The sequence below is a fragment of the Strix aluco genome, chromosome 34, assembly GCF_031877795.1.
Source record: "Strix aluco isolate bStrAlu1 chromosome 34, bStrAlu1.hap1, whole genome shotgun sequence".
In the NCBI taxonomy this organism is placed as follows: Eukaryota; Metazoa; Chordata; class Aves; order Strigiformes; family Strigidae; genus Strix; species Strix aluco.
The window spans coordinates 1,394,012-1,420,433 of NC_133964.1; the positions used below are offsets into that span (position 1 = coordinate 1,394,012).

The 26,422-nt window shown below is 48.7% G+C and overlaps 1 pseudogene; it reads left to right on the forward strand.

Annotated features, from left to right (window-relative positions):
* LOC141917154 (acrosin-like) overlaps positions 1-26,422 on the forward strand; it is a 48,964-nt pseudogene that overhangs the window by 14,349 nt on the left and 8,193 nt on the right.

A 26,422-nucleotide genomic window follows, 5' to 3' on the forward strand; every position in this document is an offset into this window, starting at 1 on the left:
CAGCCAGGAGGAGGAAAGGGATGATCGGGTGTACTGGACAGTGTGGATTCAATGGGCTGGCACATCAAATCCACAGAAGTACCAGGCTTTAATCGACATCAGGGCACAGTGTACATTAATGCCATCAGGTTATAGAGGGGCAGAACCTACCTGGATCTCAGGAGTGACAGGCGGATGTCAAGAACTGTCAGTACTGGAGGCCGAGGTTAGCTTGACCGGGGACAAGTGGGAAAAACATCCCATTGTAACTGGCCCCTTGTATCTTGGGCATTGACTACCTCAAGAGGGGGTACTTCAAAGACCCAAAAGGATACCGATGGGCTTTTGGTGTGGCCAGTGTGAACACAGAGAAGGTCAAACAGTTGTCTAATCTGCCTGGCCTCTTGGAAGATCCTTTTGTTGTGGGACTGCTGTGAGTTGAAGAACAACAGGTGCCAATTGCTACGAGGACCGTGCACTGACGGCAGTATTGCACGAACCGAGACTCTCTGGCTCCCATCCAAGAACTGATCCGTCAACTGGAGACCCAAGGTGTCATCAGTAAGACACGTTTGCCTTTTAATAGCCCAATATGGCCAGTGCGAAAGTCTGACGGAGGGTGGAGGTTGACAGTAGACTATCGTGGCCTGAACGAAGTGACGCCACCACTGAGTGCTGCTGTACCAGATATGTTAGAGCTCCAATATGAACTGGAGTCAAAGGCAGCCAAGTGGTACGCCACAATCGACATTGCCAATGCATTCTTTTCAATTCCTTTGGCAGAAGAGTGCAGGCCACAGTTTGCTTTCATGTGGAGGGGTGTCCAGTATACCTGGAATCGACTGCCCCAGGGGTGGAAGCACAGCCCCACTATTTGTCATGGACTAATTCAAACTGCACTGGAAAAGGGTGATGCCCCTGAACATCTACAGTACATCGATGACATCATTGTGTGGGGCAACAAGGCAGAAGAAGTGTTCAAGAAAGGACAAAAAGTAATTGAGATTCTTCTGAGAGCTGGGTTTGCCATAAAGAAAAGCAAGGTCAAGGGACCAGCACAAGAGATTCAGTTCTTGGGAATAAAATGGCAAGATGGACGCCGTCATGTGCCTACGGATGTTGTCAACAAGATAGCAACTATGTCTCCACCGACCAACAAGAAGGAAACACAACCTTTCTTAGGACTTGTGGGATTTTGGAGGATGCATATTCCAGGTTACAGTCAGCTGGTGAGCCCTCTCTATCAGGTAACCCAAAAAGAAAAATTTTGAGTGGGGTCTTGAGCAACAACAAGCCTTTGAGCACATCAAACAGGAGATAGCTCGGGCGGTAGCTCTTGGGCCTGTTCGGACAGGACCAGATGTGCAAAATGTACTTTACACATCAACTGGGGAGCATGGCCTCACATGGAGCCTCTGGCAGAAGATACCAGGTGACACTCGGGGTCGACCATTAGGATTTTGGAGCCGGGGATATCGAGGATCAGAAGCCCACTACACTCCAACTGAAAAGGAGATACCAGCAGCGTATGAGGGGATTCGAGCCGCTTCCGAAGTTGTTGGTACAGAAGCACAGCTCCTCTTGGCACCGCGATTGCCTGTACTACATTGGATGTTCAAAGGAAACATCCCTTGTACGCACCATGCAACCAGTGCTACCTGGAGTAAATGGGTAGCGTTAATCACACAACGAGCTCGACTGGGAAAACCCAACCGTCCAGGGATCCTGGAAGAGATCATGGACTGGCCAGAAGGTAGAGATTTTGGAGCACTGCCTGAGGAGGTGGCTCGTGCCCAAGAGACACCGCCATATAACGAGTTACCAGAAGATGAAAGGTGGTATGCTCTGTTTACTGATGGATCCTGTCGTGTGGTAGGAAACCATCGAAAGTGGAAAGCTGCTGTGTGGAGTCCCACAAGACAAGTCATTGAGGCCACTGAAGGAGAGGGTGAGTCAAGTCAGTTTGCAGAAGTAAAAGCGATCCAACTAGCCCTAAAGATTGCTGAACGAGAGAAGTGGCCAGTACTGTATCTCTAGACTGACTCCTGGATGGTGGCTAATGCCCTGTGGGGGTGGCTACAGGAGTGGAAGAAGACCAATTGGCAGCACAGAGGTAAACCCATCTGGGCTGCTGCACTGTGGCAGGACATCGCTGCCCGAGTGGAAAACGTGGCTCTAAACGTACGTCATGTAGGTGCTCACGTGCCCAAAAGCCATGCCACCGAAGAATATCAAAACAATGAGCAAGTAGACAAGGCTGCCAAAATTGAAGTAGCTCGGCTGGACCTGGACTGGGAGCGCAAGGGTGAGCTATTTGTAGCTCGATGGGCCCATGAAACATCCAGGCATCTCGGGAGAGATGCAACGTACAGATGGGCTCGTGATCGAGGGGTGGACCTGACCATGGAGGCCATCTCACAGGTCACTCAGGAATGCGAAACATGTGCTGCAATCAAGCGAGCCACACGAGTAAAGTCTCCCTGGAACAGAGGGCGATGGCAGAGTTTTCGATATGGTGAGGCCTGGCAAATTGACTATATTGGACCATTGCCACGAACACGCCAAGGCAAGCGCTACATACTCACCATGGTGGAAGCAACTACTGGTTGGCTTGAGACATACCCTATAAATCATGCCACTCCCGAAATACCATCTTAGGTCTTGAAAGGCAAATTTTATGGCGACATGGAATCGAATCAGACAATGGGACCCATTTTCGAAATAATCTTATAAACTCCTGGGCAAAGAAACACACGGCATTGAGTGGGTGTATCACATCCCTTATTACCCACAAGCGTCTGGAAAGATTGAAAGATACAATGGACTGTTGAAGACTATGTTGAGAGCATTGGACAATGGGGGATGGAAGCACTGGGATATGAATTTAGCAGAAGCCACTTGGCTAATTAACACCAGAGCATCTGTTAACCGTCCTGGTCCTGCCCAAATCAAACCCCTTCATACTGTGGGAGGAGATAAGGTCCCTGTAGTACACACAGGGCAATGGCTGGGGAAGGCCGTGTGGATTGCTCCTCCCTTGGGAAAAGGCAAGCCCACTCGTGGGATTGTTTTTGCTCAGGGACCTGGATGTACTTGGTGGGTAATGCGGGAGGATGGGGCTACTCAGTGTGTGCCTCAAGGAGATTTAACCTTGGGGGGGAAATAATCTGTGGGCTGAGTTGTATGTTGCAGGAAGTGATGGAGGAAGTAGAAACGACGAAGAGTAAACCAGATACGTGTGATGATGACCCAAACCTAGCCGGTGCTGGAGTCCAACAGTCAAACATACTGCTCCTGTCCTGAACATCCATCCTGACAGATGGGAGCCCAGTCACTGAACATCTGGAGGAGTGAAGAAAGCTTACGGAATGAATAAATGAGTGTTATGTGGGACCTGGGCATGACGTAAATGGTATGGAATAAGGGGTGGAGACTGTACCGGGTCTGGCTGAGCCAGAATTGATTTTCCCCTGTAGCAGCCCTCATGGTGCTGTGTTTTATGTTGGGAGCTGGCAGGGTGTTGATAGCACACTGGTGTTGTGGCTACTGCTGAGTGGTGCTTACACAGCACCAAGGCTCTTTCTGACATTTCCCCCCCCCACAGTGGGACGGGGTGGGCAAGATCTTGGGAGGGGACACAACCAGGACAGCTGACCCGAACTGACCAAAGGGATATTCCAGACCATATGACGTCTGCTCAGTATACAGCTGGGAGTAAGGAGGAAGCGGATGGGGTCACCCTTGGTCCTCTGAGGCAACCACTACGCATATTGGATCCCTGCTTCCTGAGAAGGCCCGACATCGTCTGTTAATGGCAAGTAGAGAATAAATCTGTTTTCTCTTTTTGCTTCCACGCACGGACCTTTACTTCATTTTGCTTATATTAAAACTGCTTTTGTTTTACCCACAAGGGTAGTGTTTCTTTTTCCCTATCTTATCCTCTTTACTCTCTTTGCCTTGTTGAGAAAAAAAGGGGAAGGGGGGGATGTGATAGAGCGACTTGGTGGGTACCTGGCATTTAGCCAAGGTCATACCACCACAAAATGGCGGAGAAATGGAAAATTCTGTTGGCCTGGAATTCATTGGTTTGATAATAACCTGAGACCCATTGAAGTAAGACTTGAGATGGCAACAGATAAACTAGTCTAATCTCTGGAATAGCCTCTGAGAAATACACTCTCTGACAGATGAATCAGGGCTTTGGGACAAGCTGTGGTAGACAATGTGGAAGTTGCAGCAGCTTCATGAGGGGGAAGGTGAGCACAGCACGAGGAGGAGGAGGAGGAAGTATCACGGGTGGCGACGACAGCAATGTCAGCCGCACAGCGTGTAAGGAGAGACTGAGGCTTCTCATGCAGTTTTCATCGTTTTATTTTCCTTCTTTCATGATGAGACTCTAACAAGCACCTCCAAGTCCCCTTGGGGGCTGGCGCGCACCCCAGCTGCTGGCCCGGCCCTGGTTTTGCCGGCTTCTGGCCACCCTAGCGTCGGCGGCGGCGTGGCCGCTTGTGGGCTGAAGAGTCCTGGGAGCAGTTGGCCTTCCTCTTGGGGCGTCGCCGGGGCCCCCTGGGTGAGCAGTCCCTGCCCTGGCCAGCAGCGGAGGGACCTGCCACCGCCTGCCCCAGCTCTTCACGGGGCTCCTCCTGTGCTCTGGGGTCGGGGGCAGGAGTGTCCCCCGGGGCGGCGGCAGGGCCAGGGGTGGCCGCGGGGCTGTGCTCCTGCTCCTCAGCAGCCTGGGAGTCCCGGGGCTCCAGCTGCTGCATGAAGCGCTCCCTGCACCGCTCTGCCACAACGGCCACAAGCTGGCGCACAAATGTCACCGTCCGGTGCTGCAGGCAGGGCTGCAGCTGCCGCACCAAGGCCTCCTCGTCCGGCCCGTAGTAGCACAGATGTGCGATGATGTCGGCCTGTGCAAAATCCACCATCCACCAGCACTCCCTGTACATCTCCAGGAGCTGCTGCCTCAGCCAGGGCATCAGGGGCTCCAGGATCTCCCTGCAGTCCCGGAAAAAGCGCGCCCAGACACGGGGTGGAAAGCCACCCACAGGCACTGGGTCCACAGCCCGCTGCTCGTCCTGGTGGCCGGCAACCGATGGACGGGAGGGGCGCTGCTGGAAAGTCATCTCCAGACAATCTTCCTCTGCCCGCACAGAGTAGACGATGGACTGGAAAGTCTGCCTGCAAAGGGGGCACAACGCTTTCCTCTTGGCCCACCGCACAATGCAGCCCAGGCAGAACTGGTGCAGACAGGGGGTCACATAAGCCGCGCCATCTCGGGTCTCGCCGCAGATGGGGCAGCTCCACTCGCTCTCTTCAGCCATGTTGGCTTGTTGCGGCAGGCTGGGGAGAGCTGAGGACGAGGAGCTGCTCCCTCTCGTTGGCGTCACACGCTGCAAAATGGAGAGAGGCCCCAGTCACTCACTGTCCCGGTGAGGGGAGGAAGAAATGCCCAGGCCCCTGGCGAAGGACACCCTCTGGCTCGCCGAGAGCCTTTGCCCGCCCCGGGGGGACGCTCCCCCACACAGCTCACCTCCGCTGCCGTGAGTGCGCCCGTCGGTGCCCGGCTGCCTGACCCAGGCAGGGCCGGGGAAACACAGGGGATTGCTCCGGGACAGGCACCAAGAGCTGCCACCGGCAGCCCCCAAAGCACCACCCAGCACCAGGATCAGCCTCGCTCAACCCTCCAGACCTCGCAGACACGCTCGGCAGGAGTCCAGGCACGAGCCAGACTGGGCCGGGCTCTGCCGGGCCCCGAATATAAGCAGTGAGGGACGTGACGTCACAATCCATCGCTCGCTGACGTCACAGACCACCACTTGGTGATGTGACAGTGGGCCTCCTGTCTCCATGGCACTTGCCCGTGTCGGGGCCTGGCTGGCACTGGCGCTTGTGAAGATGGAAAATGTATCTGTTCCCCTATTCCTTGGACGTAGAAACGAGCCACTCTTCTATGGCTTGTACCTGCTCCAGTGCAAGCACAAGTGGTCTAGAGAAGACACAGCTGAAGCGCGGCAGATGAGAAGAAGCCGTCAGTAATCCATGTGAAGAAGCTCGAAAGCAGAGGCACAGTTTGCACAGAAAATGCCCTGGTTATGGCCGAAACACAGTTCTCACTGTCAGAGATTTGTGGAGAGTTGCTCATTACAGGGAACTGACGCCCAAAAAGGGTTTCTCTGCGTTCCTTTCCCTCGTCATCACATACAGCTTAAATTTAAACGGCAGTACAATGGAAAATTCTGTTTGCCTGGAATTCCTCCATTTGATAAGCTGAGAGACACGTTGGAAGTAAGACTTGAGATGGCAATAGCTGGAACAGTAAAATCTCCTGAAAAACCTGTGAGAAATCGACTCTGACAAGTCGGGGCTTCAGGGGAAGCTGTGATGGACCATGTAGGAGTTTCAAAGCTGTTTGTAAGAGGGTTTAGCACCAAGTATAGAAGAATATTTTTTTTAAAAAAATGGTGGATTTGAAAAGGATTATTGGATCTGCAATGTTATGCCAAGCTTTGAGAAACAGTTAAAGCCTGGCTTTAACACCCTGCTTTGTGCATTTCCAAACTCTGGCCCGTGGATCACCCCACCCACCTCCAGCTCGCAGAGGGAGAGATCCTGGTGCTCCTTTTTGGGGTAACACTGGCTGTGAAACCAGTGCTGGCACCTGTGACATCTGAAACTTTGCCACGGTACCACATTCAATAAACAGATTGAAGTCTTTGTTTTATCAGGCAGCAACGTTTCGGCTTACCATTTCCCCCACACCTCAAATTAACCCCCTCCAGAATTTCCTCTGTTTTCCTGCATTTTCTGCATTGGTCACGACTTCAAGTCAGTTTTCAGTTCAAAGCTGTGGCTCGTTTATATAGTAAATTTTCAAAAGGTATCACAAGTCCACAAGTCACGTGCACCAACAGCTTAAATAAATCTTCTGTGGGATCACAATGAATGGGATGGAAACACAACGGTAATTCGACCTGCAAATGGGTAGGAGAGGAATCAAAGAAATACACGTCGTTCCCTGGGAAGGCATAAGTGCTTCAGGGAGCTGAGCCGAAATAGGAGCCTGCTCAAACACTCAGCGCATGAGGCGACACGGAGTGTTTCTGTATTTGGGGAAGTGCACTGGTTTTTCTCTCGTACTGACTGTGATAGAGCTGTACATCATGGGTGTTTGTGATGTTCATAACAATAATACTGTGGAATAACAGAGTATGTGATGCAGTAATAACTGTCCTTTAGGATGGGAGCCAAAGCCCAGTAAATTCATGAAGCAGACTAGATTTCCAGCCACTGGCTGCAGACCGTGAACTTTAATCAGAATCACAACACGGGTTTCGATGACTGTCCATCTCTACTAGAGACTAGAATATTTGTGGAAACTGACCTTAAAATGAGATGTTTGAATAAAGAAAATGCTCTCTGTTCCATAACTCCTAAGGGTGAAACTAGGCATAATAGACATGAATGTGAACACGGATGCATCTGAGCATGTCTTTGAATCTCAGTTTGATGCTCCCTGTGAGAGCCTGTGGCTTGGTGCCTCCTCTCCTGGAGTCGTGTGCTGGCACACGCCAGTGCGATGGCTGATGAAGCAAAGCTGCCCCTGCCGCTAGAACAATCTGGAGTGAAATGCAAGGCACCAAACTCTCCCAGACTTTGGTACAAAATTTGAAAATTCCCATGCAAGTACTATGCTTTAAAATCACTGTCTCACCTTTGCACGTATCTGCCTGAGATTGCACTGCACGTGGTATCAAATACAAAGTGAGGGTGGTTCTGTGGAAAAGGCAGCAGGGTCAGACTGAGCAAGCTTCCTCCTAGCCCCAGCTCAGGCAGGGGCTTCCAGTGAGAGCCCGTCCGTTCATTTAGTCCCACACGTCCACTCTCAGCTGCAGCCTGAGCATTCAGTCACATTGCATTGCAGAAGCCCATAAACAATCTGCCTCCCGGATTAAAAACCTTTAGTTTTTAGTTAAGCCTAAAACGTAACTTTTTAGTTAAATCCAAATGCTCTAATTTTTACTTGGGTACATCTTTACTGTTGTATAGGCATTCAAGGTCTGCCACAGGTTGGTTTGTCTGACTGCTAAAGATCTAAAAACTAATGTGCTTTTTCCTGTGCTTGAGGAAATATGGAGTTGATGTTTTATACAAAGACCAAATCCTTCACCTTGCAAAAAAAGCACATGATCATGTACATGATCATCCATGTACAGCTTTCCAAATTCTTGCCAATGTGACCAACGCTGTGTGGAAGAACATCAGGAACTGAGTCAGCTCATACATTTTTCTGGGTGTTGCCAAGATGCTGGTGTTGGGTGTTGGAAGTGTGGGAAAAGCCAAACAATGAGAAATCTGCAATTTCCTTGACACATGGTGCCCAGAACAAACACAGGACGGGATGAAGATCCAGTCATTCGTGTTTGCTGTGGCACCAAGGAGGAATGTGAAGCGAGGTGGAGGCCGCGCGGTCCCATTCGTTCACGTCTCTCCTCTCAAGGACTGTTCTGCAGCAGTCTGCCACCTTCTCTCTCACCTTCCTCTTCGCCCACAAAAACCAGCGCACCCCTCGCTCCAAGGAACATGCTGTGTCGTTATTTGAGAGATAATGCCTTGGCCACGGTCCCACCCACTCACACATACGTGCTATGATAAATAGTGCCCCGAGTTTGTACCTCCCTGGGGAGGACGATAATCCGACACCAAAGCGGAGGGACAGATGGACGGGTTTGTGCTCTCGCCCCCCCCAGTTTGGACGCCTTTTGGTAAGATTTGAGCCCTCGGCTACGCCAGGCACTAAGTGTGTGTGTGATTGCAATCGTTTTCCTTTTTGTGTGTAGTGCTCTATAAGCAACCTGCAGTCTGTGCATTTATCACAGGCAATCTTACAGAATCTAGAAATGTTGCATAAAAAATAAACCGTACTATTGGTGAACCTGACGGCTTCTCTTGAACGCAGCCAGCCTAAGGGCTGTTTGTGCATCTGGTGTCAGGCCCGTAGTCACAGCCCCAGTTGGCATCCCTGTCAAGAGATAAGTCCAGCCGCCCCCAGCCCCTCTGATCTCTGAGGGCCAGCTAGAACGCAAGGGGATTCAGCTCTTACCAAATTTAGCCTCGCCTTAAACGCAACAGCTGGTTATAGATCATACAAGCCAGTTGAATAATATAAAATACATGACACATTCTTCTGGTTTTGACATTAAATATTCTGTGACCAATATTTAAAGTTTAACTAGATGCTTTGACTAGTAGATTTTTGTCTTTCCATTTACTAAGCTAAAGAAGTAGAGAAACAAGTATTTTCTCTTCTCTAAAGTCAGTATCAATTGATGGGTGCAAGAAGAACGGACATTTCAGGGGAGAAGTGAGATCTACAGCAGCAGAAGTGAAAGGGAGAATTTGGGGAGGGACTGCTGGAAAGCTGGCATCGTTCTACCCGGGTCAACGGTATCGAGCAGACCCTGTGTCATGGAGTGCCTGTAACAGCTGTAACAGTGGGGTGCAGAGCCCTTAGTCTGTCTGTGCTGGAAACCTTTTCATTAACTGGTCTTTTAGGTGTTACGCTGCATAATAGATGGGTGCACCTCATACGTTTCCATGTATGAATGGACACCTGGACATCCTGCATTCCTCTGCGGATTCTCAGATGATGCTTAACTCTTTTTGTCTCATGTGTGGTCTTTTGTAGCGAAGCAGAGAAGTTGCTGCTCACTAAACATATGAGGAAAACTCTCATAATTCCATGCTAACTGAACAACTTCAGCTGCTGTTCAGGCCTAAGGCAAACCTGATTAATGAGACTCAAATGCAGAATTTGCTCAGCCCCCAGGTTCAGTGGTCCTGTGGAAAGCTCCTGCTGTGATGATGCATTAGAGTCACAGATATGATAAAATGAGGCATACGTTATTCTTTTTTAATCCTTTGGTTTCTGGTACAGAACACCACCCTCAGACTGTGTTTTCAATGCTAACACTCAGTCTGTTTCAAATAGAAATACAGTTTTCCCTTTCAGCAGCCTGCCTTCCTGTTCCCGTTTTGTACAATGGATAAATAACAAGGCTGAGAAGAATGCTTGTCAACTCCAATTTTGCCAAACATGTAAATGTTATAAAAATAACCTTTAAAAAATCCCCAGACAAACCAAAATATTTCCACAATTTAAGCACAAAGGTTACAAAGCTGAACAGACAAATTACAAACAAATAAACCCTGGTAGCCTGGAGAACCAAAATATTTTGCCGTGGGGATGCTTCAAGTGAAAGAGCTCAGAATGAAAAGTAAACCTGACTTTATGCGCACTGCTGTTGTCCAAATGAAAAGGCATGTAAACATAGGAGGCAGCCACTGGATGCTTTTATTAGCTGCTGTTTGTGAAAACACAATACCCAAGTCCTTGGGAGTCCTTCAAAGTGGAGCTTCAGGGATGACGATGGAGAACCAGGATGTTGCTCCCCTGCTGCAGGATCGGCCCCTCAGCCAGGTGCACAGATTCTACTGGGAAAACAGCCTTCTGAGTTAGCAGTGCTATTTTTTTCACCAAGACAGTTTTGCCAGTGAAACATTGGAATAAATACACTTATAGAAAACTGCATTCTCCAGTTATAGCATATTTCTAGATGGAAATTAAACAAACTATACCACTAAGCTCATTTATACGAATATTAGAGCTGATAAGATTTTTACTGTTTTGATTACAGCGATAACATGAAGCAGGAAGTGTGCACACTGACAGTGCTTGAATTCGGACTAGCTAAAAAAATGTATTCACAAAGCTGGTTTGCTACAGAGGAAGCTTTTTGCTGCCCTTCTGTGGTAGTTATACATTCACTGGCATCACAATTTCCAGCAGTGAACCATGACAATATCTGTGTTAACTGTTTGAAAAGAAATAGCAAAGCCAAAATAGGTGAACTGAGCTGTTTTAACAGACTAAACAATGAGAAGAGCAAGGGCGTGGGGATTGATCCTTTTCTGATGCAAAACTGGAGATTTTTCATTAAAGGTGAATTCATGTCACTACAGAGATAGTCAAATAACCTTTCTTTGTTCAATTTAATGAACTAACTTTTGAGAGTGTAAGGAGCATTTATCTCTTTGAATGAGTAGAAATCCTGTATTTCTGATTGTAATTGTTCTTTCTGGCCTCAGTAGTGACGGTGGTTATATTCCTAAAAAGTGGTGCCATTTGTGCCGCTGGCACCAAGGGAGCCCAGTGACAGGGGCTATAAATCACTTTCCAGCCTGTTTAAAAGAAAGGGACATGACCCATGAACACTGATTTAAAAACTGCTTCAGATGACTATTCTTTTATGACTAACTAGAGTGGGCCTCAACTTCCCGTGAGATGTCAGTGTTGGCATGGTAAGATTCATCTCTTCTAACAAACTGGCCGGTTTCAGTGACAGTATTTATCCAGCACATTGTACGTCCATGGCGCCATACAGCAAGTGGAAGGTCACTCAATCAATCCTTGCTCCAAAGGCATAAGTGGATGTGACCGTTTGCAATACAAAACCCATACCTATTGATTAGCGTGACAATGCTCCACTGAACAGATGGTTCTTGAAAGGAGAGTGGAAGCAGTTTGGTACCTGAGGCCTCCTTCGCCCTGCCCTGTGATGGGGAGGTGAATCAGGACCTGGCCGGAGTGCTTCTTAGTTGCTGTGGTGTGGCAACACCCCCAGTGCCAACCTGGCTCAAATGCTGTTGTCAGAGAGAAGCCTTCAGTGAAGTCCACACAGCCTGATGGTGCCTGAGCCTCCCGAGGTGCCCCAGAGCACCCCCGTGCCGAGGTCAGGTCACTCTCCCCGCCCGTGGTCGTGAGTCACTCTTGGTGCACTTGTCTGTCCCCCCAGAACCGGTTCCTTTGAGGCTGGTAAAATGCTCCTACAGAACCAGGGGTGAATCTGTTTTACCCCAAAAGGACTGTTTATGGCTACCGCCAGCCCCAAATTCAGTACGGTTGGGGTCAGTCCTGCAGACAGCTCCTGGGTGTCCAGTCTGTTGGATAAGCAGACTGGCACTGACTTCTCTGCGCCAAAGGCTTGTCTCAGGATACAGAGATGTTTGTGTGGCGAAGGGCTGAGGCCTTGGAGCAGGTGACATGGGGATGCACGCTCAGCCCTGGGGGACAGGCCTGTTGAGACTGATTTGATCTGACATGCCTCAGCTTCCCCTGTGCCACCCTCTGATGGATCCCCCTCTGATGGGGGGGAAGTGATAAAAGTGGGAAAAAACCACATCCCTCTTATTTATTAGGAAGGAGGCAGCATCAAGCATGGAGGATCATGTGAAATCGTTAGTCAGGCAGCAAGGAGTGAACACAAACTGGGGGAATGAAAAGAGCAGAGAGGCGGTGCAAGGGAATCAGACATGTCAGCTGTAGTGACTTTCAGGACATTTATTTCTCGGTCAGTGAGAGTGTCTTGTTCCTGGTGAACCCCCACATCTCTGAATTGGGAACTTCCTCTTAAGGTTTCGTTGTGCTAGCAAATCCTAGCGAAGGTTTTGGTGAGATGCCCTCCACGCCAAGAGGCTTTCTGCTGGAGTCACCCAGCAGAGAGAAGAGAAGAGAACCGGTGACATGTGCTTGGGCAGGTCCAGGGCATGGTGGCTGCCAGTGTTCCTCCTCCCGCAGCTCCCACAGCTGTCTGCTGGGCTGTCAGTTAGCAAACCTGCTTTGAAACAGGGATTGCTCGCTGCTTAAAATCAGCACAACGTTTGGGTCTTTTTTCGCCCCCATTTCACTAGAATGCAGTTTAGTGTTCAAAAAGCAGCCATTATTCCATACCGCCTCTAGCTGCTGGCTGGTTTTTGTCTGCTGTGTCACAGGGCTGACCAAAGCCTCGCTGCCTGCACGGGAAGCATCACTGTGAGCGAGTCTGGAAGCGCCGCTTGCTGACAGGAGCTCCCCTTTTAGGGCAAGAGCAGGCAGGAGAGCTGGCAGAGATGTGCTGGAGAGTCGGAGTAACCATTAGGAAGATCTGGGAATCTTCTGCTGAATATAGGAAAGAAGGAGGGCGAGAGACAGAGTTTGAAAATCATGCAAGGTTTAGGAAAACCCTGGTTCAGCAAAACACAGATTCCTCTGCCTCAAACTTCAAGGCTGTCTCAGCTTAATAGAGGGGCTGAGCACACCCATAATTTCAGGTGTGGCAAGTACCCCAGTCTCCCCTGAAACGGCTTGTGCACACAGGGTTGAGTCCTCGCCTAAATGCTTTGCTGGGCGGTGAACTAGCTCTCAGTGAAACCATCTGGTTACCGCATGCTCCTGTTTGACATTCCCAGATTGTGAAGGAAGGTACTTTCGATAATGAACGTTATTTGTGAGGCAGAGTCACTTGAGAGTTTTTTGCTTTTTAAATGTGGATGACAGGTCACTAAAAATCTGTTTCTCTCCATGTAGCACCGTTGCAGTGTGCTGCAGGCGCCAAACTTTCCTCCGTGCCCACAGAACATTTTGTCTGGTTTAGGTTTATTATCTGGCCCAAGAAGAAACAGAAGCACCTTTAGGTTTGGTTATTACATTTCACAGAACAGTCTCGTGAACGTGTCGGAGAGACAGACAGACAGAGTTACAGTTAAATATAACTAGGTATGGTGAACTCACCTGTTGGAGAGCTTAGCTTTTGTAAAGATGTATTGATAAGCAGTTTCCTGACCCTTTCATCCCAAATGTGACGCAGACACAACTGCTGCTGCACTTTCACACAATTCTCACTCAGAATTTCAGCAGAACCTCATTGTTGCTGTGAAGTTGTAGCTGTGTTTTGTGGAAGTGGGTTTTGCTCAGAATTCTTCAAAACTCTGACCGACTCCATTCTGATCTGCATTTCTCTGTATAAGCCTAATATTTAACATTTCTTTGGGTTCTTCAGTCTCAGGATGAGCGATCGTGTTACTGGATGGAGAACATGCTTTGTTCCTGTGGAGACTTAAGTCTGCAAAGCCAACGTGTTTCTCCAGTTCATTGAGTGATGTTATGTTTTGTAATATGAGGGGACAGGGCACAGATCTGCAGTCTGTCACTCGTGAACTGTCACTCATTTCACTCAAATGATGTCCTTACTGAGGCAAGAGAGTTCGCTTTGGTATGGGATGCAGGAAGGATCCCGTAGCAAGAAAAGAGAGTGTGAAATCTCAATCCTATTCCTTAAGTATTAGTTGCAGAGAACATGGTTCTTCCTCTGTTTTACCTTTTCTCTCTGAATTGAATAAGGAACTCAATTCCTGACATTGAAATGCGCCGTAACTGCCCTCAGCCCTGCCCCAGTATTTCAGGGGAATCGCTGCTGCTCTCCCCGGGGCACAGACAGGACCTGCCTTTGGAGCAGAGGCTGCTTCTTCCCGCCGGTTCCTTATTCCCTGCCCGGGATGGGCAGCGCCGGGCTGGCACCAAGCGATGGGAAAGAATTACAGACCCCAGCTCTGAAAAGAGGGTGAGGAGGTGAGACCAGACGGCTCCCCCGCCCCTTGGGACAGGGGAAAAATAAATACAGCCCCCGAGCAGAGGGTGAGTGTCAACGCCACAGAGCGGAGCTGAATTCCTCGCCGGGACACTTGGGTTCCCCCCGCCCCCCCTGCGCGTTCGCCTCTCACCCTCGGAGGGCGGGGAAGCAGCTTCTCCCGGCCGGCCCCGTGCTGCCGCTGAGCCCAGCGGGGTGCGGCCCCCCCGAGCCCCCCCCGGGCCCCCGCCCCAGCGGTGGGGGACGGGACACGCGCGGGCACGGACAGAGACGGGGACGCGCCGCACCCACCGCCACACGCGTGTGCACCCGCGCGGGCACAGCCCCAGAGACAGGCAGGACCCGCGGGACAGCGGGGACACAGCGCGGAGAGAGGCCGCCCCACGCCACGGGGACACGGACAGACACACGGACAGACACACGGACAGACACACGGACGGACACACGGATGGACACACACGGACACACACGGACACACACCCGGCCGCAACGTGACGGACGGACGGACGGACCGACAGACGGACGGGCCAACAGACGGACGGGCCGGGGCGCCGCCGCTCCAGACGGATCATTGCACCCGTGCCGGCGGAAACACCGACACACACCCCCCCCAACCCCTGCTCGGGGCAGAGGCGGCACCGCAGGGTCCAGGCGTGTCCCCAGCCCCCGCCGGCGGACAACGAGCGGATCCGGCGCTGGAGGAGTCCGGGCAGGTAACGCGCCCGCGACCCGGGCGGTGCCGCCGCGCTGAGGAGCCAGGGGCAGCCGGGCCGGGCCGGGCCGCGGTGGCTGGCGGGGGAGGGCGGGGGTGCGGGTGGTGGGGGGGCCGCCTCAGCTCCCGGGCGCTGAGGGGAGGCAGGCGGGGCACTCCCGGGGCCGCAGCTCCGCGCCAATCCCCGGGGGCCGCGCTCCGGGAGCGGCGGGGACGAGTGAGGGCAGCCGGCGCGGGGGTGGGGCGCTGGCGGTAGCGCCTTGGCAGCGGGGCGGGCAGGGGCTCGGTGCCCGCAGGGGTTCCCCGGGGGCCGGCCCGGACCGGGGCAGAGGCGGCGCCGGCGGGGCCGCAGTGCTGGGGGGGGCCGGGGCGCTGGGGGGGCGCCGGGGCACAGCGGGGGAGCCGGTCCCGCAGTGGCTGTCCCGCTCCCGGGGAGTCAGCTCCGGCCTCGCTGCTGCCGCGGGAGGGGTGGGAGAGCAGAGGCTGTTCGGGGCTGTTGGGGACGTTTCTCCGCTCTGTCTGTGCGGGGCTTTTCCCCGCCGGTGGTCACGGAGCGATCGGCACCGACCCTGCAGGCGGGCGGGGAGCGGGGGGCTCAGAATGGGGCTGGGGGGGCCGAGGCACCGGCTGTCCTGGGCGGCCTCTGCCCAGGGGGTTGGGGGCAGGAGCTGCAGGACTGCCCGTGGTTTCCAGCAGCTCCAACAGCAGTAAGTCTCTTGGCGTGGAGAGAAGCTGCGGTACGCTTTATTTTCTTCCTGCACACCTTTAGAGCTGCTGGAACTAGAAGGGAGACTCAGAATCTCCTCTGAGCCTCTGCTCCACCCACGGGGGTTTTCTATCCGGGATAGATTGCACTGGAGGTGTTAAACTCTCAGGGGCATGGGGGTGGGGAGCGAGGCAAGGTCTGCTGGGTGCTTCAAACAATTCCTCTTGCTCATACTTCAGAAGGAGAGAAAGGAACCTGTTGTAAAGGCAGCTGAGGAATTTGTAAAAGTGAAATATTAATGACCTGGAAAAGCTCAGAGAGCAAAGACGTTGCGCCTGATCATTCAGGAGGGTTCTTGTCCTCTACAGCTCCTCACTGTGTGTGTGTCTGGAGTACAAATGCAGTTGGTATGAAGGACAGCAATATTTGTATTTATCTAGCTAGAAATAGTAATAGCACATAAAATATTTCTGCGTTGTTCATTATCTCTGCAGCGGCTGCTTTAGCCATGATTTTTGAGGCTGCTGTAACCAGAGAACTATTGCAGAAACAGGAACAAATATTTCAAGAATGTTTTCTTAGCAATGGAAATGGGAAGGGCTGACTCAGACCTGGAATAGCCCAGAGGAATGAGGAGCCTTAGAAAAGTCCCCTTAGAGGCATGATGATGGCTCTTTTCACCCGAAGCTGGTACTCATCTCGGGGATCCCAACCGGAGAGCAACATCCCCTAAACAGGCAGCACTGTCTGGGGAAGAGGGTAACACACGGCTGTGCAGGGTCTGCTGAGAGCATCTTGTACACCCAAGGGATATTTTCTGCACATTGGGGGTCCTTCACCCTTGGAGTGCGGACTGCAGCGATCCCTGGAGGTTGAAGAACTCCCCGAGTTTGGCCTGGAGGATGCTAAAGGCAGCAGCAGCTCTCTGCAGCAGTGAGGTGAGGGAATGGAGTTCCGTGGGAAAGGTGTCTGTCAGCCTGCAGGGTGAAGTCCTGTGCCTTGGCTGAGGCCCTGCAGGACTGTTGGAATAGCTGGGGCACGTTGGCTTGAGCCAGGCCTGCATGGGGAGAGCTTGGGGCAGCCTGAGAGGGGATGGACGTGGGGGGCTGGACCAGGAGGAGGACCCGGGACAGAGCACAGGGCACGCACCGGGGCTGGGTTACAGGAGAAAGCGTTGGGGATTTCAATCTGTTAGTCACAGAAGATGCTGGAAAAGCATCTTGTATCTCCAGATGTCAGCGTGTGTGTGTGTGTGAGCATGGTCTGTCATGCTGCATCAGCTTCTGGAGATGTCCTGATAGGAGGAGCTGTGTGTTCACCAGGTGTCACAGAGCTTTGAGGCGAGGTGGAGAAGTGAAAGCTGCACAGCTGTTTTTCTGGGGTTGATTAATACAAGTAAAGCAGGAGATGAAACAGCATTTGTGTGTCAGTGAAAGTATTAATGGAAAAAACCCCGATAGACACTTCAGGTCAAACCAATGAGCAGTGCATGCTTTGTTTTTGGAGTAACTACCAGCTTGCTAGGGGGAAGCACTGAACTCTATCTTCTGTCTTGCAGAAGTTGCTGCTTGTTACAAGGTTCAGTGCTCCAGGTCTTTCCCTTACGAAGCAGTTTTGTGGCACTTGAGGGGCTCGTCACAGGGGGAAAACAAAAGGAGACGTGCACATAAATAATGGCAAGTAGGGACTGGGTGTGCAGCTCCATCAAGTGTTTCTCTTGTTATTGCATTGATTTGGCAGTTTTCTGCAATGACAGTAAACTTGGGTTGCCTTGATAAAGTAAATATGCTTTTGTATTAGACTTCAGCTGTTGGACGTGCTGGCTGTGTGCCACGGCAGAACTTGTGAGCACTCGGAATGTGCAGTGTGATTTGTGCTTGTGACAGTTGATGTGTCCTCCTGTGTTTCAGCAAGGGCCTTTAACACTGAGGTTGTGGAAGGTGCAGCCATAGATGTTACATGCAATTGTATTAAACCCCTGTCGCTGTTCACTAGTTAAACACGTGGTTACTTGTACTTACTGCTTTTGCCTTGTTCTCCCTGCACTGCATGGCAGAGTGTACTGCTGGGATAATATAAACCCACACACCCTCTGGCTGAAGACTAGAGTATCAGTTCTTCATTGTATGGCAACGAAATGTTAATGTGCTGCTTGTGCCATCTGAAGTGCTAAGGCTTGGACAATAAGCCCAAGCCAGAGTTGACCTATAGATGAATCCTGTATGTTTTATAATTGACAAACATTGTATCAATAGGTATTGTACTAAAATTATAACAAACCACCTGTCCGGATGTAACAGGTGGGAATATTGAAACCTGAACAATAAGTCTTGAACCAAAATTACTAACTCAGTATGTAGTCATTAGTGAGATATGTATAGAAAATGTGACTTAAACATCATGAAATATGTATCCTTCTTTGTGTGTGTAAACAAGGTAACAAGGCCACAATAACAGGGCCACGGAGACAATTGTCTGGCCCTGTGACCTGGTGTGTGACCTTGCTCATAAATCACCTAGATAAGCTGGGAAAACTCCCTTAGTTTTTTCCCTAAGCCCCGGCCAGGCTCTGGGAAAATCTAACGTGAGACTGACTTCAGATATTTCCGCTTAAAACAAAAGGTGTCAGCTATTCTGGCTTACTGATTTCAAGTATATAAGGCTGGGCCCGCTCACAGCAACTTTGGAAGCCTCACCTACGGGTGGACGCACCGCGTAGGATTTCCCACTTGCAGGGAAAGGTTCTCCAAATCCTCGCTGTAACCGGGGCTCCCCAGCGACTGCGGATCTGGGTGATGGTAACGTATGCAAGTGGTGATGTATCTTTCTTAATCACTATTCTCTCTCTCTCTTGTAGTAATGATTTGATGCATTACCCTGTTTTTTCCTATTTGTTTAAGCGCGCTACTTTGTCTTTTCTTACTGTAAGTTTTCTATATTATTCTGTTATATTATTTAGTTATTTCTAGTAAATACGCCTGCTCTTTTCACTCTGGTGTCTGAGTTTAATTGATATCCCTGATCAGCAAAACAGCCATAGTGGTTGGAAGCAGAACCTCTGCAGCAATGACATTTATGCAGATGATGTTCCCCTGCCATCGTTAGCCGTGCCAGCAAACCTGGGACCCAAGAGAGATGAAGGCACCTGGTAGGGGCAGAAGGCGGTGGGAGGGGTGTGCTGTGCTGGGGTGTGACGGCAGCTTCTGCCCCTCTGCCAGCAGCCAAATAAACCCGCATTTGGGGCTTTGGGTTTTGTCTGTGTGCTAGGTAACAGTTCCACATTCTACAGTGTCTTCTCGCTCTATTTAGTGCGGTGCCAATCCAGGGGGTGTATTTCTGAACTATCCCGGCTCATTTATTTATTTAGTCATTTATTTAAAGTGTTTTGCACTCATTTTTTACTGTGTGACTGGTGAGCAGAGAGGAGAAGAGTGAAGTTTTACTCTGAATTCTTGGAGAAGTTTTGGCCATTTAAGCCCGTGACAGAACTGCTACTGATTTGAATAGGAGCCTTGGTGACTGTTTTAACAGGTTTATAACCTTAAAATATGCAGGCTGGATTCTTGATGACCAGCTGAACATGTTGTGGCACACGTACAATGGAAACGGAGTAACAGTCCTGCCCAAAATAAGATTGCCTTTCATTTTCTTTATTAATTGTTACCATACTTACTAGTTTATTCTGGGCAAGAAAAATAATATTTATTCTGCTGTTAACACAGAAATTTTAAATAAGAACCTAATCTATATATTGAAAGGATGAAAGTGCTAACAAGCTGATTTAATTTGCAGTATTCAGAAATATTAATAAACTGCCTTGGTAAGCAGATTCTTCCAATGATATATTCATGTTTTTTCTCTTGATATCGCTGAAGGGAGGTGACTGGCAGAAAATGGCAATAGGGAAAATGATGTGGCTTTCTACATATGAACTTAAAGTGATGCTGCAAGTTGCTGTACGTTCTTTCAGATTTGCAGACCTCTCAAATACCTTGAGAGCAGATGGTGCCTTCAGCTGTGGGTGCAGTTCCCCAGTACAAAAGGAGATGGGTTTAAGGGATGTGGGGTGCGAAGGGGGCGCAAGGCTCTGCTTCAGTGGAAGTAGCAAAATAACCTGGCTTTGTTTTGTGGGACTTCTCCAGGGGTTTGTAGCTGTAGTTAGTGCAGTGATTGTACTGTGGGTAGAAGACTCAAACATCACAATTTGTTAGCGCTTCTAACCTGTTTTTTTAACGTAGCAGCTATAGGCTCTGTGAGAAATGTTGGCCCTGTAAGCCAGTGGCAAAGCTGCTGCTGATTGTAATGAGGTCTTGTTTATATCCTTAAATAATATTTTAGTGTCTGTTTGCTTCGTACAGCATTTCTTTTCGTCAGGGAATGATTTTCAGAAGTTACTGAGCATGTTATGTTTTGATGTTCTTTGTTACATCATTAAATTCTTAGTGCCTCTAAAAATTAGGTTATCAAGTTTTTTTCTTACAGTGAGTTGAGAGTTCAGAAGAATAGGAATAGGAACTTTAGAATGGTCAAGACACTGCAAATAAAATTGATGTCAGTTCAGTGTATCTGAAAATAAACTGTTGTGTACATATGGGCATCTATTCGATACTAATGATAATTATGTAAGGGCACAATACCAGGTGGCAAACAAGGCATTTAGAGTTTTTATGAAGTCCAGCTGGAGCAGAGGTTAAAAAGACCAGGGATGTTAAAATGATCGCCTGGATTTTAGATTTTCAGAAGTTTACGAATAATGGGAAAGTAGAAGGAAGAATATAAGATTTGGGAAAACTGTGTTTCAAAATAAAATTGAGAAGAGAGTTGTGGAAAACGTGCACGTGGAGTAGATGTGGAGGAAGTAAAAGGAATATAGAGAAATTAGTTTGTCAGCTGTTAAGAGCTGACACCACAAACGGCTTCTTTTTATCTGCTAATCTTTATTTTATAGTGAGCAAACTCTGGGGCAGCTGCTGAGACGGGGAAGAAAAAGACGCAGAGGAGAGGTGGTGGGGAAGGAAAGAAAAATCAGCTGTTAAGCCTTTGTTCTACTGCACCACAAAAGGGCTGCTAGAAGAAATTCAGGGATCAGTCACATTAGGCACAAGGTAATCTCTATCCTCTCTAAACCCTCATCTTCAAATTAACATCCCGATCTTGGTCAAATACGTTTTTGGTGGCTGACTGTCTGTGGCGGGTCTCAGCAAATTTCACACCAGTCTTTAGTACTTGCTTATGGCCCTTAAACAGGGTCTGATGTGCAGTTGTTTGTTAATGATGGATTTTGTTACAGATTAAATTTTTATCGGGCAGAAATCGGAACCAGAAGCTACAAGGCTGTTTCAGACTGTCAGATCTGCAGCTCTGCTACGCTTTAATGTACAGAAAAGTTAGTTTGAACTTGTTTCATTTAGTGTTTGACATGAGCTCGGAGCATGCAAACAGCCACCTTAGGTGGCGTAGCTAAAGGCCTAATAACTTGGTTATGCCTCTGAATCTTCTTTGTCAAGAGACACATCATTTATACCTGTAACAGTTTCAAATTCAGAGTGTTAGCAGATGAAGACGACTAGGGTGTAATAAGACTTGAAGGAAGTTTTTAGCTGACCCACCCAGTGAGTTGCTTACAGGATACATAATATTCCCCAGGCACCGTAAGGATCGACTCTCTGGGGTAAATACTGTGTACATGCTGTGTACATACATACACGTGTAAAATTCACATGTTCTTTGTGACGGTCAGAAGGTAAGCTGTGGTGCTTTCGGTTGAAAGCTGCGCTCCCTTCTGGATGTAGAACAGGAACAGTGAATGCTTCAGAACAAAGGATTTCTTTCATTTACTTGCTCTAGTACAGTAAAATGCAAACATAAGTTCACAGCTTTTAAAATATACTGTCAGCTCTCTAAATGCTTAATAACCAGAGGGGAGAAAATAACAAAAAACTACTACTCACCCTGGTTTTAAGGAGTTTAATATGTTGTGGGCGAGATGTTTCTGAAAACTGTGTGTTGGCAATTGTGTTGTAGCCTTAGTGCAAGAAGGCCTTAGGGTGATACTGTTCACTAAAGAAGGGTGAGCAAGAAGTGACTGTGGGAAAAGGGTGTCACAACTCTACAGTTTGTTTTCTCATGCTTTCATTTGATTTTGGTTGAGATCCTGCAGTGTAGCAATTTTATTGTGATTCTATATGCTTTGAAAATAGTCAAGGGAAGAAGAAGTATGTCTAAAGGAATCAATTCTCTGCTCATATTAATGATTCTTTTTTCTCCTTATAGTTTGCAATTGCCCAGGACAATGCATGTGACTTCCAAAATGCTGAAGTTGAACACCAGAGAAATTGTAAAACACTGTCACAGCACTATATCTTTATGCAGCGTTTTCTAAATAGAGACTAAGTCCTTGTCAGAGAGAGTTTGTACAGTTAAAATAAAACAAGACTTGACGTGACCCAGAACAGCTTGAGAGAGGCGTGAGAGCTGTTGGTGAGGAACTGTGAGGAGCTGAACAACTGTTCCAAGTCAGGGATTTGAGGGAGGCTTGAAAGGGCAGTGAAGATGGCACACTTCCCCAGTTCAAAAAAAAAAGGTTCAGGAGTTTGCACTCCTTTTGTTGCCCAGGTTTTTGTTACTGGTTTTCAGAAACCACTGTTTCTTTCTAATGAAGATGGTGAAAACAGTAACTCTGTGAAATGTATGGAGATTTTTTTTTTAGTAGTAAATAATGACGGAATTAAAAGCTGTTTACAAACACATGCTTCTGGGTCTGGATGCTCAGCTGGTGTTCTAGTGCTGCTGCCTTCGGTGGAGCTAAATGCCCCCATTGCTTGTAGCTTCCTCTGAGCCTTGTGTTTGTTGGGCTGAGCAGTGCTGAGGGAAGGAAGGGTGGGATAGGCAGGCAGTGCAATAGGTTTTCACTGCAGTGCCTTTAGCACTTCTCCCTTGGTATGTTGTTGGTCTCCTCCGTTCCTCTTGAAACTGTTTTTCTGTCTTGGAAGTCAGAAATGAAGCTCGCAAACCCTTGGTAAATTGTGTTGCTCAGAGGACAGATGAAAACACAATACGGTGAAAAGAGCTTATGCTGATTTCCTATGGAAACAAGACTTGCTGTCCTACTGTCCTGGTGTACTGTTTGTATATTAATCTGCACCAGATATCTTTGAACTTGTTGGTTGCTTTTGCAGTATTTGTCAAAGGAATGGAAGTCTTAAAACTTAATAGTTAAGTTTTAGTAATTTTTGAGAAATTGGAGGAGAGAGACTCCCGTACGGTCTCTGGCTGAGAGAAAAGCTGCCTGGTGAGCTCATTCTATCATCAGTGTCAGAGTCAACCTAGAAGAGCTTTGTGTGTGTCCTGGCTGCTGGGAGTGCTTAGACATTAAAATGAACTAACCACAGCGTGCAAATCTGTAGGTAACTAGGACTTGTTAGATCTGGTGCTCATAATTATATGTGAGAAAAAGCCTGAGTAATTATTCTTAAATTTTTTTTGTGGTATTCTGGTTTGTTTTGGTTTTGTTTGGTGTTTGTTGTTGTTATTGTTGTTCTTTTGTTGGGGTTTTTTTTTTTTTTTGGAAGGTCTTCCTCCCTCCCCTGGGTTATTTTTCTATGACCTTTTCTAAAAGCATAGGGTGGAGCACTCGATCAGGGTGTTGGACTGATGAGAATGGATTTGTTTAAGCCCACAGGCTGTATCCATTTACACTCCTGAAGATCTGGCTTTGTTTTTAATCCTTACCTACCTGAAGTCCTCAAGGAGGCACGTTGTGGATATGGAGCTTTTGTGAAACTCGGCTTTTGACTGAAAAGGTAACAGGTATCGTATATCTGAGTGAGTCTGTTTTCATTGACATCCAACAAACCGATCAGCACAAGCAAAGAAGGCCAGACTTCTTTTTTTGTGTGGTGTCAGAAAAGGATGGGGAAAGCCCAAACAAACCCTACTGTCAAGGTGCAGATTAATTGTTTTTGCTTTGAACTAATGCCCCTGAGTGCTTGGAAGATCATAAGCCGTGGCACTTAGTGAGCTGTGTGTTGGGCTGCCCACAGTGTACCTGAAGGAAAGATCCTGGTTCCAGGTACCAGCTGAAGAGGAGAAGCTGCTGAACTGTGCTCTGTTGCCATTCAACATCTCCCCGGTACCTCTGGCTTTAGGAGGTGAGTTAAAAGTAGAGAAGTAGGAGAAAACTTCAGAGGCAGGCATCTGTTTTTGTGTGCAATAGCAAAACCCTTACCAATGAGTAGTGTGTACAAAATCCAAATATTTGTATTCAAAGAGTGTGCAGTCCCACAGAAGTGGCTTGTTGCTCTAGTACCAAATGAGCTTAGAAGTGAAGCAAGAGAGTCTTTGTGTCAAGAGAGTCTGAACAGACATATGGAATGATAAGTTTCAGGCTTCTAAGATTTAGAAAACTTCCTACATTTCTGAGCTGTAGCTGATCACAATTCACTGTGGAGAACATGCAGAATTAATATTAAAGAGAGTGAGTGTGAAAAATAATGATATGGTGTGAGAGTTTGGCACAGTAATAACAGCAAAACCCTCCTCCTGTGGTTGTTTATTTTGGAAAACAGTTTGGGCAGGGCACTACAGTGATTATTCAGAGCGTGTTTCTCTATAAAACCGGGTTTGGTTTGCTCTGTCAGACAGGTGGCGTTGCCGTGCTGCTGTAAAACCATTTGCTGAGCTTGTGTGCAGAAAATGCCCCTGTCTGTTGGAATGAAAATTCCCCCTGAGACAAACTGGTCTGGGGGTGCAGCAGAGTGACTCGGGGTGAAGCATCCTTTTGAAGCTGGGATTCTTGCTTTTGCACTGTGATAGTTTTGCCTTTGTTCATGTTAGTTGTGCTTCAGTCAGTGCTGGTTGTGCTTCAGTTGGGCTCTGGTTACTGTAGATGTGTATTAGAAAGACCTTTTGCAATTTATCAGTTATGAATGATTGTTATTCAGGAAGGTTGCTTTGTGGGCTACTTTATTATCTTGAATATCGCAGACCTGTAATGCTTGGGGAGTTAACAGAGGGGTTTAATGACTCTGTGACAATAGGAACAGTTACAGGAATGGTGGGAAGAATCCTTGAATGTATTATTTTTATTTCCCTGGAGTTAATCTTCACATATCAAAGTAAATTAACCAGAATATGCTGCTTAGATGTCTTCTGGCTTCCCAAGTCAAAAGCCATTCTGAACAGAATGTGATTCTCTCTATTCCCTGTCCTACAACCCTTACTCACAGCGTGCTCCTAGTGAGGTCAGTGTCACTGAACAAAGTGATATTCTACAGACGTTTGGGGTGTTAAGGGAAAGGTGACAGTTACTGCGATATGTATAGGTGAAATTGTTTTGCCGTGAGGTTTTTTTTTCTCTCTGAACTAGATTTTTGCCATCAGTTACTCAATGCATGAAGAATGAAGAGGTGTTTCTCCTGGAACGAATGCTAGGTCATAGCCTGTCATATCATTCTGGGAAGATTTTTATAAAGGGTGCAATGTTTTGTCATGAATCTAGTTTTCAAAATCAGTTGCAGACCCCTGGAGACATGTGCTGTGCTAGAATGGAGTATTTGCGTGCCTCGCTTTGTCCGTTTAATGCCCTGAGGGTTTTCCTACTGAGTGGTGTTTACTGGAGAGGTCAAATTAGGTGGGAATTGAAATCCTATCCTGGCTGGAGATGGAACAGAATATATTTCGTATTTGTTTGTTTGTCTAGGAGTAGGTGCATACAGAGATGAATTTCAGTGTACTCCTCAAGCTGTTCACTATGTTGTGCTGATCTCTACAGCTCCATCTGATTGCCAAGGGAAAAAAAGCCACGGGTGGGCTTTAAAAGTTTCTGCGGTCGGTGCTGGTGCGACCCTTGGTTCACCGTAAGGATGTGTTGGAGCAGCTTGACAGGGTCCCTGTGCATTGCAGCCTTTGCTGCTGCTTTCCCCTTCTGATTCTGGTTTGGGATCTGTCTGTTCAGATGGAGCAGCGTGTGGGTCCTCCCTTTCACCAGAACAACCCCGATCCTGAGATCCTTTGCTTTGGTTGCTCAGCCGAGCAGCTTTGGATTCAGGACCTTCTTTTTCTCCTGTACCTGAACCAGCAGCTTGCGCAGCAGAGTTTTCCCAGGGAGCAGGTCTCCAGGCCTGTCCCAGCCAGAGGAGCTGTGTGCTTTCCAGCCCATCCCTCCTTGGGACCCTTGTGCTGGCAGGCTGGTGTCACCCTGCGTGCCTTGTTAGCTGCCGGCGTCTCCAGCCCCCCTGGCAGTGGCTGCACCCCTCAGCCAGCGCTGGGCTGTGCTCGGCCTTCACCTCCCCTGACACTGCCCTGCTCTGGCTGCTGGGCAGATCTTGCCAGGGTCGGGACCACAGGAGGAGGGGGTGGCACACCCTGCTTGCAAGGCAAGAGCTTTCTGGCAGCTCCTGGCCATCCTGCGTTCTGGTGCGGAGGAGTTCCTGCAGCTGGAAGGGATGGGATTGCCTGGGATTGCTGGGCAGGAGCAGGCTGTCAGCTCGGGAAGAGCTGAGGAAGGCGACAGCTCCCAGCAGGGTTTTCCATGCTGAAGTGCCTCAGGCATCTCAATCCCAT